This window comes from Prunus avium, chromosome 1 (assembly GCF_965620075.1).
Source record: "Prunus avium chromosome 1, drPruAviu1.hap1.1, whole genome shotgun sequence".
Lineage (NCBI taxonomy): Eukaryota > Viridiplantae > Streptophyta > Magnoliopsida > Rosales > Rosaceae > Prunus > Prunus avium.
In genome coordinates this window covers 33,694,304-33,709,745 of record NC_142284.1, presented here as the reverse complement: position 1 = coordinate 33,709,745, position 15,442 = coordinate 33,694,304, and the positions used below count along the sequence as shown (strand labels likewise).

General features: G+C 40.1%; 1 long non-coding RNA gene across 1 annotated transcript; it reads right to left on the bottom strand.

Annotated features, from left to right (window-relative positions):
- Positions 1 to 6,570: 6,570 nt before the first annotated feature.
- LOC148297702 (uncharacterized) lies at positions 6,571 to 7,554 on the bottom strand. Its single transcript, XR_015833017.1, has 2 exons — positions 7,122 to 7,554; positions 6,571 to 6,761 (listed from the first exon to the last, which is right to left on the bottom strand). It is a non-coding gene; the product is annotated as an uncharacterized LOC148297702 (long non-coding RNA).
- Positions 7,555 to 15,442: the final 7,888 nt, after the last annotated feature.

Here is a 15,442-nt window from a genome sequence, read left to right as displayed (position 1 = left end):
ACGAATCTATTGAAGTATAGATTATGTAAGTACGGGGTCGATCCCACGAAGAACTTGTCGGCTTCCTATAAGTTCTAATTTGAGTACGTAAAGAACACTTAATTGACACACCACAAATGCACAAATGCAAAATGGAAACTAAAAATGAGTAAAGAAGTGTAAAAGAAATGAAACAACACAAGAAAACTAAACAAAAACACAAACAGCATTTTCTATCGCCATTTTATCACAACTTTATCACCTGTGAACAGTGACGTGAACAGCGAACAGTGCGACCGGTCGTGAACAGTGACGACCGGTCGTTTTTGGGCAGATTCATGTGCGACCGGTCGCTGAACAGTAACGACCGGTCGTTTTTGGGCAGATTCGTTTCTCTGTTTTTCCAGTTTCGACCTCTGTCCAGTGTTTTGCCTATAACTTTCCAACCGTTTATCCAAATTTCACGTTCTTTATACGGTTGGATTCAGCACACAAAAACGAAGAACACATCGCGGACCAAAAGTCCAAAACAGTTACGAAAATAAACAGAATTCAGTAAACAAGACACACAACGTATCAAACACACAACTCACACACACATTGGGGGGGTTTTGATTTGGTTCAAGTGACCTATTTCTATTGCATGAAAGTAAATGGACTTTGAATTTAAATGAGAAAAGCAAATATGAAATATCAAAGAGTGGAATTAAAAATGTAACAAACACTAGGGTTTCGGAATCCACCCTAAACAATTCTACCAAAGTTCATGAATACTCAAGTGATGAACTCTAAACGTGTTGATGAAGATGTTCGCAATCAAGACCATGGGTCGTGGCTCAAGACGCATTGATTCTCTCTAATATACGTAAAGTGCATGGTTCGTGCTACAATACTTGTGCTCTCCTCATAACCGAACCTAGGTATGGTTCGTACTTCGATTCGATTACAAGGAAAACCCATTAAGTTCAAAGAGAATATGAACATCACAAGAATCCTAATAGCATGGTGTTTACATTAGGTATTCAAGAAACCAATTCACATGGATGGTTCTTACTCCATCCATATATTGCTTAGGAAAACATGAAGATACACATAATCCCAACAATCTCAAGAGGCATGCTTTCAAAGATGGCCAACCAAGGAAAAACACACATCAAGGATAGATTAATTTGGTGAATTGGAATTCATCAACAATATTTAGAAATTCATACACTCAAGCATCAAAACAATAAGGTAATCATGTTTAGGGCTTCAACCTAAGCCCTAGCTATGGAGTTTAGTTGCTCATACTTATTCCAAATACAAACTCAAAATAAAATTAGAAAGAGTTTACAGATTTTCAGAAAATGATGAAAGCTTCAAGATCATCAATGGTGGAAGTCTTCTTCTCCACTTTTCTTGGCTGCACCTTGGCTTTCTCTTAGCTCCAACTCTCCAAAATCTGCTCTCAATGTGTAGACTGATGGAATAGCCTCCTCTCCCGTTGCAAAGCTCCCCCAAATCAGATTGCCCTTTGACTTCTTCTCCCTCTCTCCTCCTTTCCAGCTTTTACCTTTTAATATAAAACTACCACCTTTGATAAAGCCTTAGCCCATTGTCCCCTTGCCATCATGAAGCTTTGTCCTCACAAAGATGCCAATTGCTTCAGAAATTATCTCAAAGCTAAGGTAACTTCTTGTTACCAAGGGTTATGGTAACAAGAAAATCAAAATAACACAAAGGAGGTAAAAGCTGGCCAAGTTCGGATTTTCAGAGCTGTGGTAACATGCTGGATTGGTTGGATGGGCAATACTTGTCCAATGGAGCTCAAATTTGGATAGGTTGTAGTTAACATCCATTGGAACAAGTCTCGTGAAGATCATGACCTCATCCGAGTACCGGAGCATGTTGATCCCAGGCCAAGAAGTTGACCTACGAAAATGAACAAAAACAGAAATTATAACAAATAGTGCACTTTTAGCTCATTTTCATTCCAACCAAGATAAAATCTAAGAAAACACAAAAAGGAAGTAAAAAGGCTATAAAATGTCAAGAACTAACTCAAAATAGTGGGTGAATAACATGAAAAATCATGTGTAAAAATGAACCGAACAAACATCATAATATGGTGGGAGGAGTCATTTGGTGAGTTTTGAGTGAAATCCAATCGCTAGAAGTATGGAATACACCAACCACTCCAATTAGCAAAGAACTGCCGTTGAACTTGAATTGTCCAATTTCTCACACCTATTGATTTCGGATCGAGCCCAAAACTTGGGCAACATCATAATGGGGTGGGAGGAGTCATTTAGTGAGGTTTGAGTGAAATCCAATCGCTAGAAGTATGGAATACACCAACCAATGCAATTAGGAACGAACTGTCGTTGAACTTGAATTGTCCAATGTGGAACACCTATTGATTTCGGATCGAGCCCAAAACTTGGGCAACATCATAATAAGGTGGGAGAGGTCATTTGGTGAGTTTTGAGTGAAATCCAATCGCTAGAAGTATGGAATACACCGACCACTCCAATTAGGAACGAACTGACGTTGAACTTGAATTGTCCAATTTGGAACGCCTATTGATTTCGGATCGAGCCCAAAACTTGGGCAACATCATAATATGGTGGAAGGAGTCATTTGGTGAGTTTTGAGTGAAATCCAATCGCTAGAAGTATGGAATACACCAACCAATCCAATTAGGAACGAAATGCCGTTGAACTTGAATTGTCCAATTTGGAACACCTATTGATTTCGGATCGAGCCCAAAACGTGGGCAACATCGTAATATGGTGGGAGGAGTCATTTGGTGAGTTTTGAGTGAAATGAAATCGCTAGAAGTACAGAATACACCAACCACTCCGATTAGGAACGAACTACCGTTGAACTTGAATTGTCCAATTCCGCACACCTATTGATTTCGGATCGAGCCCAAAACTTGGGCAACATCATAATATGGTGGGAGGAGTCATTTGATGGGTTTTGAGTGAAATCCAATCGCTAGAATTATGGAATACACCAACCACTCCAATTAGGAACGAACTGCCGTTGAACTTGAATAGTCCAATTTGGAACACCTGTTGATTTCGGATCGAGTCCAAAACTTGGGCAACATCATAATATGGTGGGAGGAGTCATTTGGAGAGTTTTGAGTGAAATCCAATCACTAGAAGTATGGAATACACCAATCAATCCAATTGGGAACGAACTGCCGTTGAACTTGAATTGTCCAATTGGAACACCTTTTGATTTCGGATCGAGCCCCAAACTTGGGCAACATCTTTATATGGTGGGAGGAGTCATTTGGTGAGTTTTGAGTGAAATCCAATCGCTAGAAGTGTGGAATACACCAACCCCTCCAATTAGGAACGAACTGCCGTTGAACTTGAATTGTCCAATTTCTAACACCTATTTATTTCGGATCGAGCCCAAAACTTGTGCAACATCATAATATGGTGGGAGGAGTCATTTGGTTTGTTTTGAGTGAAATCCAATCGCTAGAAGTATGCAATACACCAACCACTCCAATTTGGAACGAACTGACGTTGAACTTGAATTGTCCAATTTGGAATGACTATTGATTTCGGATCGAGCCCAAAACTTGGGCTACATCATAATATGGTGGGAGGAGTCATTTGGTGAGTTTTGAGTGAAATCCAATCGCTAGAAGTATGGAATACACCAACCCCTCCAATTAGGAACGAACTGCCGTTGAACTTGAATTGTCCAATTTCTCACACCTATTGATTTCGGATCGAGCCCAAAACTTGGGCAACATCATAATATGGTGGGAGGAGTCATTTGGTGAGTTTTGAGTGAAATCCAATCGCTAGAAGTATGGAATACACCAACCACTCCAATTAGCAAAGAACTGCCGTTGAACTTGAATTGTCCAATTTCTCACACCTATTGATTTCGGATCGAGCCCAAAACTTGGGCAACATCATAATGGGGTGGGAGGAGTCATTTAGTGAGGTTTGAGTGAAATCCAATCGCTAGAAGTATGGAATACACCGACCACTCCAATTAGGAACGAACTGACGTTGAACTTGAATTGTCCAATTTGGAACGCCTATTGATTTCGGATCGAGCCCAAAACTTGGGCAACATCATAATATGGTGGGAGGAGTCATTTGGTGAGTTTTGAGTGAAATCCAATCGCTAGAAGTATGGAATACACCAACCAATCCAATTAGGAACGAAATGCCGTTGAACTTGAATTGTCCAATTTGGAACACCTATTGATTTCGGATCGAGCCCAAAACGTGGGCAACATCGTAATATGGTGGGAGGAGTCATTTGGTGAGTTTTGAGTGAAATGAAATCGCTAGAAGTACAGAATACACCAACCACTCCGATTAGGAACGAACTACCGTTGAACTTGAGTTGTCCAATTTCGCACACCTATTGATTTCGGATCGAGCCCAAAACTTGGGCAACATCATAATATGGTGGGAGGAGTCATTTGGTGAGTTTTGAGTGAAATCCAATCACTAGAAGTATGGAATACACCAACCCCTCCAATTAGGAACGAACTGCCGTTGAACTTGAATTGTCCAATTTCTCACACCTATTGATTTCGGATCGAGCCCAAAACTTGGGCAACATCATAATAAGATGGGAGAGGTCATTTGGTGAGTTTTGAGTGAAATCCAATCGCTAGAAGTATGGAATACACCGAGCACTCCAATTAGGAACGAACTGACGTTGAACTTGAATTGTCCAATTTGGAACGCCTATTGATTTCGGATCGAGCCCAAAACTTGGGCGACATCATAATATGGTGGGAGGAGTCATTTGGTGAGTTTTGAGTGAAATCCAATCGCTAGAAGTGTGGAATACACCGACCACTACAATTAGGAACGAACTGCCGTTGAACTTGAATTATCCAATTTCTCACACCTATTGATTTCGGATCGAGCCCCAAACTTGGGCAACATCATAATATGGTGGGAGGAGTCATTTGGTGAGTTTTGAGTGAAATCCAATCGCTAGAAGTATGGAATACACCAACCCCTCCAATTAGGAACGAATTGCCGTTGAACTTGAATTGTCCAATTTGGAACACTGTTGTTAATATTGTGTTAACTCGCAATTGTACGGGGCAATTAGTAGTATAGCAAGACAAGTACGAGGTCGTACCCACGAAGATTGAGAAGTTAAAACTAGTTATGTACTTAGATTCCCAAATTCAAGAAAGTAGGAGGTTATGTCTAAAACATAATTAAAAACAAGAGTGGTTGTGATTGTTGAACAAAAGAAGCAAAATGAAATTTTAAAGAACAACAAGTAAACAAATGTAACAAAGAGTGGTTTTAAGAGTTGGAAAACAGATTTTGAGACTAGGGCATTCGAATCACCATAACAATTCAATTCTGGGTTATAAAGATTCAAGTAACAAGTCTAATTCAGATTCAAAGATTGATTCTAGCTAAAGTATGATTAGGCCATGGTGTTTGGTCCTAACCTTGTGTTCCTAATTCCCTAATTTGATCATTTGTTGTCTAACCTAAAATTAAGCATTAGGAACCCATTAAGCATAGAAGAACATTTTAAACAACCAAGTATGTATCTAATCCCTGTTGTCGAATGTCCATACATACTCTTCCTATTCATAGTTAAATTCGAATTAAAGCATGGTGTATACTCTTAATTCAAACCAAGATAGTTAACAAACAAGTTCTAATGGTGATCAATCATTCAAACAAGCATGTTAACTTATAAGCATAATGAATAAGAACATGAATCATGAATCAAACTTGAAACTCCAAACTTATAAACCCAGAATATTCATGTTAGGTTACATCGAAGCCCTAGTTATGGATTTAGCTACTCATAATGGAAAAGAGACTTGAACAGAAATGAGAAAACATAATGAATGCAATAAGAGTAGAAAAACCCTTTTTCTGAAGTTCTTGTGGTGTCCAAGGCTTCTCCAAGTGCTTCTCCACTTCTAATGCTTCTCCAAGAGCTTCCCCACTTCTAGAAAGATGTATGATGGATATGGAGGTGATTTGGGATGAGTTTGAGTGAGTGGTGATGGCTAAGGAAGATGAAAATCGTAGGGAAATGGAAGAGAGGTTTGCTGGAGTTGTTTTGGTGATTGTTGGAGTGTTTGGGATTTTGAGAGTGTTTGAGGATGGTTGGAGTGAATTGTGGGGTTGTGAATCCCAGGATTTGTTGTGTCTTGAATGTGGAATGGATGTGGTATTTATAGGGAGAGGGGAGTGATAAATCTGAATTCAATATGGCTAATGCATACAACACTTGCATTATAAAAGATGAATTGGTTGATGCACTTCACTAATGCATACAACTAGGCCTGGGCACGGTCCGGTTTGGACCGGTTCTCAGGCAAAATTGGGACCGAAATCGGTACTGTTCACCGGTCCGGTCCGGTTTGGATTTTAACAAAAATACCAGACAAAACCGGACCAACCCGATCCAGTTTTGATCCGGTTCGGTTCCGGTTTTTACGGTTTGGGCCGATTCTTCAACTTAATTGAATATTTTTTTGTTCTTAAATTTTTTTAAAGCTTCAGCCCAATTGATATTTAAAACCTTTTGGGCCTAATTATTACCGATTGGCCCAATTCACATTCACACTGCAAATTGAATGAATCCATCAAGCATTAATACAATTTTTTGACAAAACAACAAATAGCAAGCATTAATATAAAACTTAAAACCTAAAAACAAAACAAAATAAAGCAAATTTAATTACAAACAAATTACAGAAATAGAACACATTCAATTTTCTGCAACATCTTCAGTCTTTCTTTTTATCCATGCTACTTCAGTACCTGTTTCAAAGAGCAACAAATTGTCAATTGTTGTAATGTTATTTTCTTTTTCTGAAAAATAATGAATGAGCTTCTCTCCCATCTAAAGTTTACAACAACGTTCAAAGATTTGCATGCCACTGAGGAATGATATCAGGAATAAAGAACAGGTATGTCAAAACACAACAGGAAAAAATCGAAAGAAGAAAAAGAAGAGAATCAGACCTCAGTAACATCATCAGCCCCAAATCATAGAAAATATCAATACCATATCAGAAGAAACAAATGAAACCAAAAGTGAAATAAACGCACCAAAATGGATAGTTGACCAAAAAAAAATACAGATCTGCACAAGGGATTGGAGAGATAAGAGACGCTGACCTGCTTTGGACTGGGACTTAACCCAGATCTCCAAGAACTTCACCCAGATCTACAAGATGAACACATATATGTACAGAGAAACAAAAAATGAAGAGAAAAAAAAGAAGAGAGAAATACAAAAACAGAGTTGCAAAGAAAAGAGATATAGAGGGAGAGAGAGAAACATAAAACCAAGAAGAAGAAAAATCAGAGTAATAGAAAATCAGAGAAAGAGAGGAAGAAAAAAAGAAAATAAAGACGAAATGAGAGGAGAAAGAATAAGAGAGAAGAAAGAAATAATAAGAGGGAAAGAAGAAAAAAGAACTGAGAGGAAAAGAAGCAGAAGAGAGAAGAAAGAAAGAAGAAAAAATAAGTTGAGGAACCGAGAGGAAAAGAAGCAGAAGAGAAAACAAAGAAAGAAAAAGTAAGTTGAGGAAATCTGAGAGGAAAGAGAGAGAGGGCGTGAGAGAAAGAGAGTGATGTGAGATTTGATAGGATTAGGATATTAAAATATGGCTTGTTGGACTTAGGCAATGGACTTGGGAAATTTGGGCTTTTTGTTGTTATAATGAAATAGTTGGGTTTGGGCCTAAAAAAATTTCACAAATATATATATAATATATAAATATATAAAAATTAATTCTATTGGACCGGTTCGGATTGGACCGGTTCATTAGGGTGAAAAACCGGAACTGGAACCGGTTTGAACCGGTTCGGTTTGGATTGGACTCGGTTTTTGACTTTTCCGGTCAACACGGTTTTTTTCGGATTGGTTTGGTTCGGTTTTGCGGTTTTACGGTTCCAATGCCCACCCCTACATACAACACTTGCATTATAAAATCTGAATTGGTTGATGCACTTCACCAATAAATCCCACCAGAAGCCCTAGCTCATCTTCATGTCACCATGACCAAGCTTCCAACCAGAAACAATAGCTCATCCTGAGGTCAGCATGACCAGAAACTTCAAGGGCTTACGAATTGGGCTTCCCTTAAGCAAATTAAGACTTTAAGCACTCAAACTTGAAGTTCCGAATGTCTTCTTTCCAGCCATATATCATTTGGGCCAATCCAAGGTCGGAGGAGGAAGTTAAGGCCAAAACAAATTGCTAACTCATTTTGCACGCTGATAAAATCCATCCTGAGCATGGCTCTGTGTTTGCTAGGTAACAGACTCCATATTTATCCAATGGGGCTGCATTTTGGATATGTAATAGTACACACCCATTGGAACAACTTTCATAAAGAATGCTGCCTCATCCGAGCTGTGTAGATTGCTGAAACAAAGCTTGCAATATGACCTACGGAACTGGACTGGCAGGGGGCTGTAGCCAAAATGAGTTTGTCTTTTAAGCTCTTCATCCCTTTATCCAAATCAGGCTTTAACATACATGGATTACATCATTTCATATCCAAAGCCATCATTGTTACCTAAAGCTGAAAGATAAACACAAAAACGATTAAAAGCACAAGTTTAACTCAAAAACATAACCAAATCATAAGCTAGAAGTATAAACCGATCAAACACCTACTGATTTCGGATCGAGCCCAAAACTTGGGCAACATCATAATATGGTGGGAGGAGTCATTTGGTGAGTTTTGAGTGAAATCCAATCGCAAGAAGTATGGAATACACCAACCCCTCCAATTAGGAACGAACTGCCGTTGAACTTGAATTGTCCAATTTCTCACACCTATTGATTTCGGATCGAGCCCAAAACTTGGGCAACATCATAATATGGTGGGAGGAGTCATTTGGTGAGTTTTGAGTGAAATCCAATCGCTAGAAGTATGGAATACACCAACCACTCCAATTAGGAAAGAACTGCCGTTGAACTTGAATTGTCCAATTTCTCACACCTATTGATTTCGGATCGAGCCCAAAACTTGGGCAACATCATAATGTGGTGGGAGGAGTCATTTGGTGAGTTTTGAGTGAAATCCAATCGCTAGAAGTATGGAATACACCAACCACTGCAATTAGGAACGAACTGCCGTTGAACTTGAATTGTCCAATGTGGAACACCTATTGATTTCGGATCGAGCCCAAAACTTGGGCAACATCATATTATGGTGGGAGGAGTCATTTGGTGAGTTTTGAGTGAAATCCAATCGCTAGAAGTATGGAATACACCAACCACTCCAATTAGGAACGAACTGACGTTGAACTTGAATTGTCCAATTTGGAACGCCCATTGATTACGGATCGAGCCCAAAACTTGGGCGACATCATAATATGGTGGGAGGAGTCATTTGGTGAGTTTTGAGTGAAATCCAATCGCTAGAAGTGTGGAATACACCAACCACTACAATTAGGAACGAACTGCCGTTGAACTTGAATTGTGCAATTTCTCACACCTATTGATTTCGGATCGAGCCCCAAACTTGGGCAACATCATAATATGGTGGGAGGAGTCATTTGGTAAGTTTTGAGTGAAATCCAATCACTAGAAGTATGGAATACACCAACCCCTCCAATTAGGAACGAACTGCCGTTGAAATTGAATTGTCCAATTTGGAACACCTATTGATTTCGGATCGAGCCCAAAACTTGGGCAACATCATAATATGGTGGGAGGAGTCATTTGGTGAGTTTTGAGTGAAATCCAATCGCTAGAAGTATGGAATACACCAACCACTCAAATTAGGAAAGAACTATCGTTGCACTTGAGTAGTCCAATTTCTCGCACCTATTGATTTCGGATCGAGCCCAAAACATGGGCAACATCATAATATGGTGGGAGGAGTCATTTGGTGGGTTTTGAGTGAAATCCAATCGCTAGAAGTATGGAATACACCAACCACTCCAATTGGGAACGAACTGCCGTTGAACTTGAATTGTCCAATTTCTCACACCTATTGATTTCGGATCGAACCCCAAACTTGTGCAACATCATAATGTGGTGGGAGGAGGCATTTGGTGAGTTTTGAGTGAAATCCAATCGCTAGAAGTATGGAATACACCAACCACTCCCATTAGGAACGAACAGACGTTGAACTTGAATTGCCCAATTTGGAACACCTATTGATTTCGGATCGGGCCCAAAACTTGGGCAACATCATAATATGGTGGGAGGAGTCATTTGGTGAGTTTTGAGTGAAATCCAATCGCTAGAAGTATGGAATACACCAACCACTCCAATTAGGAACGAACTGACGTTGAACTTTAATTGTCCAATTTGGAACGCCTATTGATTTCGGATCGAACCCAAAACTTGGGCGACATCATAATATGGTGGGAGGAGTCATTTGGTGAGTTTTAAATGAAATCCAATCGCTAGAAGTGTGGAATACACCAACCACTACAATTAGGAACGAACTGCCGTTGAACTTGAATTGTCCAATTTCACACACCTATTGATTTCGGATCGAGCGCCAAACTTGGGCAACATCGTAATATGGTGGGAGGAGTCATTTGGTGAGTTTTGAATGAAATCCAATCGCTAGAAGTATGGAATACACCAACCACTCCAATTAGGAACGAACTGCCGTTGAACTTGAATTGTCCAATTTCACACACCTATTGATTTCGGTTCGAGCGCCAAACTTGGGCAACATCATAATATGGTGGGAGGAGTCATTTGGTGGGTTTTGAGTGAAATCCAATCGCTAGAAGTATGGAATACACCAACCACTCCAATTGGGAACGAACTGCCGTTGAACTTGAATTGTCCAATTTCTCACACCTATTGATTTCGGATCTAGCCCAAAACTTGGGCAACATCATAATGTGGTGGGAGGAGTCATTTGGTGATTTTTGAGTGAAATCCAATCGCTAGAAGTATGGAACACACCAACCACTCCAATTAGGAACGAACAGACGTTGAACTTGAATTGCCCAATTTGGAACACCTATTGATTTCGGATCGAGCCCCAAACTTGGGCAACATCATAATATGGTGGGAGGAGTCATTTGGTGAGTTTTGAGTGAAATCCAATCGCTAGAAGTATGGAATACCCCAACCACTCCAATTAGGAACGAACTGCCGTTGAACTTGAATTGCCCAATTTGGAACACCTATTGATTTCGGATCGGGCCCAAAACTTGGGCAACATCATAATATGGTGGGAGGAGTCATTTGGTGAGTTTTGAGTGAAATCCAATCGCTAGAAGTATGGAATACACCAACCACTCCAATTAGGAACGAACTGACGTTGAACTTTAATTGTCCAATTTGGAACGCCTATTGATTTCGGATCGAACCCAAAACTTGGGCGACATCATAATATCGTGGGAGGAGTCATTTGGTGAGTTTTGAGTGAAATCCACTTGCTAGAAGTATGGAATACACCAACCACTCCAATTAGGAAAGAACTGCCGTTGAACTTGAATTGTCCAATTTGGAACACCTATTGATTTCGGATCGAGCCCCAAACTTGGGCAACATCATAATACGGTGGGAGGAGTCATTTGGTGAGTTTTGAGTGAAATCCAATCGCTAGAAGTCTGAAATACACGAACCACTCCAATTAGGAACGAACTGCCGTTGAAATTGAATTGACCAATATCTCACACCTATTGATTTCGGATCGAGCCCAAAACTTGGGCAACATCATAATATGGTGGGAGGAGTCATTTGGCGAGTTTTGAGCGAAATCCAATCGCTAGAAGTATGGAATACACCAACCACTCCAATTAGGAACGAACTGCCGTTGTACTTTAATTGTCCAATTTCTCACACCTATTGATTTCGGATCGAGCCCCAAACTTGGGCAACATCATAATATGGTGGGAGGAGTCATTTGGTGAGTTTTGAGTGAAATCCAATCGCTAGAAGTCTGAAATACACCAACCACTCCAATTAGGAACGAACTGCCGTTGAAATTGAATTGACCAATATCTCACACCTATTGATTTCGGATCGAGCCCAAAACTTGGGCAACATCATAATATGGTGGGAGGAGTCATTTCGTGAGTTTTGAGTGAAATCGAATCGCTAGAAGTGTGGAATACACCAACCACTCCAATTGGGAACGAACTGCCGTTGAACTTGAATTGTCCAATTTGGAACACCTATTGATTTTGGATCGAGCCCAAAACTTGGCCAACATCATAATATGGTGGGAGGAGTCATTTGGTGAGTTTTGAGTGAAATCCAATCGCTAGAAGTATGGAATACACCAACCACTGCTATTAGGAACGAACTTTCGTTGAAATTGAATTGACCAATTTCTCACACCTATTGAATTCTGATCGAGCCCAAAACTTGGGCAACATCATAATATGGTGTGGGGAGTCATTTGGTAAGTTTTGAGTAAAATCCAATCGCTAGAAGTATGGAATACACCAACCACTCCAGTTAGGAACGAACTGCCGTTGAACTAGAATTGTCCAATTCGGAACACCTATTGATTTCGGATCGAGCCCAAAACTTGGGCAACATCATAATATGGTGGGAGGAGTCATTTGGTGAGTTTTGAGTGAAATCCAATCGCTAGAAGTATGGAATACACCAACCACTCCATTTAGGAACGAACTGCCGTTATACTTGAGTTTTCTAATTTGGAACACCTATTGATTTCGGATCGAGCCCAAAACTTGGGCAACATCATAATATGGTGGGAGGAGTCATTTGGTGAGTTTTGAGTTAAATCCAATCGCTAGAAGTATGGAATACACCAACCATTCCAATTAGGAACGAACTTTCGTTGAAATTTAATTGACCAATTTCTCACACCTATTGATTTCGGATCGAGCCCAAAAGTTAGGCGTCATCATAATATGGTGGGAGAACTCATTTGGTGAGTTTTGAGTGAAATCCAATCGCTAGAAGTGTGGAATACACCAACCGCTCCAGTTAGGAACGAACTGCCGTTATACTTGAATTTTCCAATTTGGAACACCTATTGATTTCGGATCGAGCCCAAAACTTGGGCAACATCATAATATGATGGGAGGAGTCATTTGGTGAGTTTTGAGTGAAATCCAATCGCTAGAAGTACGGAATACACCAACCACTCCAATTAGGAATGAACGGCCGTTGAACTTGAATTGTTCAATTTCTCACACCTATTGATTACGGATCGAGCCCAAAACTTGGGCAACATCATAATATGGTGGGAGGAGTCGTTTGGTGAGTTTTGAGTGAAATCCAATCGCTAGATGTGTGGAATACACCAACCACTCCAATTATGAACAAACTGTCGTTGAAATTGAATTGACCAATTTCTCACACCTACTGATTTCGGATCGAGCCCAAAACTTGGGCAACATCATAATATGGTGTGGGGAGTCATTTGGAGAGTTTTGAGTAAAATACAATCGCTAGAAGTATGGAATACACCAACCACTCCAGTTAGGAACGAAGTGCCGTTGAACTTGAATTGTCCAATTTGGAACACCTATTGATTTCGGATCGAGCCCAAAACTTGGGCAACATCATAATATGGTGGGAGGAGTCATTTGGTGAGTTTTGAGAGAAATCCAATCGCTAGAAGTATGGAATACACCAACCACTCCAATTAGGAACGAACTTTCGTTGAAATTGAATTGACCAATTTCTCACACCTATTGATTTCGGATCGAGCCCAAAACTTGGGCAACATCATAATATGGTGTGGGGAGTCATTTGGTGAGTTTTGAGTAAAATCCAATCGCTAGAAGTATGGAATACACCAACCACAGCAGTTAGGAACGAACTGCCGTTGAACTTGAATTGTCCAATTTGGAACACCGATTGATTTCGGATCGAGCCCAAAACTTGGGCAACATCATAATATGGTGGGAGGAGTCATTTGGTGAGTTTTGAGTGAAATCCAATTGCTAGAAGTATGGAATACACCAACCACTCCAATTAGGAACGAACTGCCGTTGAACTTGAATTGTCCAATTTGGAACACCATTTGATTTCGGATCGAGCCCAAAACTTGGGCAACATCATAATATGGAGGGAGGAGTCATTTGGTGAGTTTTGAGTGAAATCCAATCGCTAGAAGTATGGAATACACCAACCACTCCAATTAGGAACGAACATTCGTTGAAATTTAATTGGCCAATTTCTCACACCGATTGATTTCGGATCGAGCCCAAAAGTTGGGCGACATCATAATATGGTGGGAGAAGTCATTTGGTGAGTTTTTAGTGAAATCCAATCGCTAGAAGTGTGCAATACACCAACCGCTCCAGTTAGGAACGAACAGCCCTTATACTTGAATTTTCCAATTTGGAACACCTATTGATTTCGGATCGAGCCCAAAACTTGGGCAACATCATAATATGGTGGGAGGAGTCATTTGGTGAGTTTTGAGTGAAATCCAATCGCTAGAAGTATGGAATACACCAAGCACTCCAATTAGGAATGAACTTTCGTTGAAATTGAATTGACCAATTTCTCACACCTATTGATTTCGGATCGAGCCCAAAAGTTGGGCGACATCTTAATATAGTGGGAGAAGTCATTTGGTGAGTTTTTAGTGAAATCCAATCGCTAGAAGTGTGCAATACACCAACCGCTCCAGTTTGGAACGAACGGCCGTTATACTTGAATTTTCCAATTTGGAACACCTATTGATTTCGGATCGAGCCCAAAACTTGGGCAACATCATAATATGGTGGGAGGAGTCATTTGGTGAGTTTTGAGGGAAATCCAATCGCTAGAAGTATGGAATACACCAACCACTCCAATTAGGAAAGAACTTTCGTTGAAATTGAATTGACCAATTTCTCACACCTATTGATTTCGGATCGAGCCCAAAAGTTGGGCGACATCTTAATATGGTGGGAGAAGCCATTTGGTGAGTTTTGAGTGAAATCCAATCGCTAGAAGTATGGAATACACCAACCACTCCAATTAGGAACGAACTGCCGTTGTACTTGAATTGTCCAATTTGGAACACCTATTCATTTCGGATCGAGCCCAAAAGTTGGGCAACATCATAATATGGTGGGAGGAGTCATTTGGTGAGTTTTGAGTGAAATCCAATCGCTAGAAGTATGGAATACACCAACCACTCCAATTAGGAACTAACTGCCGTTGAACTTGAATTGTCCAATTTCTCACACCTATTGATTTCGGATCGAGCCCAAAACTTGGGCAACATCATAATATGGTGGGAGGAGTCATTTGGTGAGTTTTGAGTGAAATCCAATCGCTAGAAGTATGGAATACACCATCCGCTCCAGTTAGGAACGAACTGCCGTTATACTTGAGTTTTCTAATTTGGAACACCTATTGATTTCGGATCGAGCCCAAAACTTGGGCAACATCATAATATGGTGGGAGGAGTCATTTGGTGAGTTTTGAGTTAAATCCAATCGCTAGAAGTATGGAATACACCAACCATTCCAATTAGGAACGAACTTTCGTTGAAATTTAATTGACCAATTTCTCACACCTATTGATT